We start from the raw sequence: 3,070 nt of genomic DNA on the forward strand, positions 1-3,070 counted from the left end.
TATCTATCTATCTATCTATCTATCTAATTTTCTGAACATAGTCATACTGAGAAATCCAGAGAGTTGTGTGGAGTCTTAATTAGCTTTGTAGCAACTCATTTGGCAATGCCTTGAATGTATGACGTTCATTACTATTAAAAAGTTACGCACTAAGGTTTTAAGAGAACATAGATATTTTCATGTTTGGTTATATTGGGTGAATGTAGGCCTAAGGTCTTGGAAATTTAAAGGAATAGTTCCACATTTTGGGAAATATGCTAACTCGCTTGATGCTTGATGACAAAATGTATGCCACTCTTATTATTGTATCTGTCAGATGTATAAAAAGGTATACACATTTAGTGTTAAGTGCATTTGGAGGAGTGTGTAAGAGCCATCTCAGTGTTTTTACATCCTTTAAAGGTGACTCAATATGCCATCGTCCTTGTGCAGTTGAGGTAATTGTCGACGCACAACAGGGCACCGTCGCAACCCTGCTGTCTTTTTCAATAGGGCCATGTTTCTATATTTCTGGGTGTCAGCCAATCCTTTGAGAAAAATGGTTAACTTTTAACAGCTTTAATTCAACTTGTGACAGTTCTCACACCTGAGGTGTGTCACAGAGTCAGACCTCATGCTGACATCCCGTTGGAAGGGCTTGTATCCTGATTATGTCCTGTAGCCTTCACGCTATTGTTTCTGACTCATCTTCAGGTAATGGGTTTTTACAATTTCATCAGCTCCCTTGTCTCCACTAAACTTACAGCTGTTGATTAGGGCCGGCTTTTTGTGCGCCGGAACATTCCGTTGGGCACGAGGATATTACCTGTCCGCTCATCAAATATTTAACTGGAGCTGCAAGGCTGACAAAGGCAAGGTATTGAGTTCATTTTAATCTCCAGTTTCCTTAGAACTGGCACATAGAGCATGACGCTCACCGAGACTCTACCAAACATGCCGTTCATTCCATTTTAAAACTGTTTCCTTACTCTGGAGAAATGTATTCTAATGCTGCAATTGAACCCAGCTGATCACAGCAGACTGTGCTTCATCCCCAGTGATACGTTTAATTATCTTAATTGCTCTGTGTTATCGGAAAGTTGGATAACTTTCCATGCAATGGTGGAATTTAACTAAGTACATTTACTTAAGTGCTGTACTTTAAGTACAAATTTGAGATACTTGTACTTTACTTTTCTTTTTATGCCACTTTCTACTTCTACTCCGCTACATTTTAGAGAGAAATATTGTACTTTTTACTTTTCTACATTCATCTGACAGCTTTAGTTACTCATTACAAATTTAGATTTTTGAACACAAGTAGTTTATAAAATAAGATGTTTCAGCCTACAAGTCCAGCTTACATGATTTAACAGTTGAATGACTGTTTGGATTGTTTACAGTTTCTAAAATGTGAAGTTTTTTTAGCATGGAGTACATTTACTTTTAATTCTTTGACATTTTTGTGATAATACATACATAATTTTACTTGTAACATAGTATTTTTACAATATGGTAAAGGAAAGCAGCTGAATTCTCGCCATTATTTGCATACTAATCATTGCAGGACTGGTTTTGTAAAATGCAATGAACTGCACACAACTCAGAAAACACAACTTAAGATTTTGAGTTACCAAAACTTGCTTCAACCTTAATGACACTGGAGCTTTTGTTAGTATTTGAAAGTCAGTTATCTATTAGTTTCACTGTAATGTTTCCCCTTACGCTTGGTGGATATACCCTGGAAATCCAGAATTTGCTCAACAAGCTACTCTGGCTGCACCAATCACATTGGTGTATCTGATATAGGCAGGGCCGGAGGCGAGCTGCACCAATCACATTGGTGTATCTGATATAGGCGGGGACCGAGACGAGCTGCACCAATCACATTGGTGTATCTGATATAGGCGGGGCTAGAGGCCAGTTTAACAGATGACGACAGTTTAATCTACGAGCTAGCTCCGCTATGTCACCCCGTGTGTTGTTGTGATTGGTCGTAGTGTTATCCAATTAACGTGCAGTGAGATTTTCCGCCCCAGATGGGCAACTTTCATCGGTCGATGCTAGACCCTTAATCTTTTGGATTTGGGTCTGGATTTCCAGGCTATGGTGCATGTACAATGAAGTAGTTAGGGACTTTCTGTAGGGGACATATGTGTTCTATGATAAATCTTTTAAAGATTACCTTATAAAATATAAGATTCACAATCATATGTATAATATGTACATACATTATATTGCCATATGTTGCAGGGGATCTGGTGATGATTGCATGCATTGGATTGTGGGATTCAAGCTGTTTCTCATATTCCCTGACTCCCTTCACATATGGTGTTAATGAGAGAGGAAATCTGGAAGGGTATGCGTGACCAGAGGCCGGAACCATGGACTAAGGCCTTCAGTTCAGTGATACATAGGTTCCCTGCTTCAAATCCCACTCCATAATAAACTCGGGAAATTATTTTATTGAATCATTGTTGTTATATGGAGCCCCCCTGGGGTCATCTGAGTAAAATAAACTGCTCATAATCCCTGCTCTCGGTTTTACCAACACATTTTTATCAAAACAAGATGTCCTCCAACCCGGAGAAATACAATTGGTCTCTAGTAGCAGCCGGCGGTGCTTAGCGACCATCTATAAACTACAACACCGACACAAAAATAGCTATTAATTTAATGATTAATCCTTGTGTTGTCTTCCCATCAAAATTGTAAATCAACACTTTGTTTATCAATTTTTTCTTAGGTTTTTGTCCCATTTTTCAACATTTTTTAGGCTTTTTTTCAATGTTTCTCACTTTTTTTTTGACATTCAGCACTGCATAACACTAACTTCTTAATTTTAGTTTTACACTTACAGTTATCCATGGTCAATAAACTTCATTTATAGAAAATTATACCTAATGTTTATGTTAGAAAAGCAGAAATTAGGAATTATTTTGACTGACATTAAAAGAATGGATCTTGATGGATAATCACAGACTGGAACATGTCAATTTTTACTCAATACTATTTCAAAACCACTTCAATTTTTTTCAAATGCTATAGAATTAAATAAGACCCAAAATTAATGAAAGTAGAGATTTGCACT

Source organism: Etheostoma spectabile, chromosome 9 (assembly GCF_008692095.1).
Source record: "Etheostoma spectabile isolate EspeVRDwgs_2016 chromosome 9, UIUC_Espe_1.0, whole genome shotgun sequence".
NCBI lineage: Eukaryota > Metazoa > Chordata > Actinopteri > Perciformes > Percidae > Etheostoma > Etheostoma spectabile.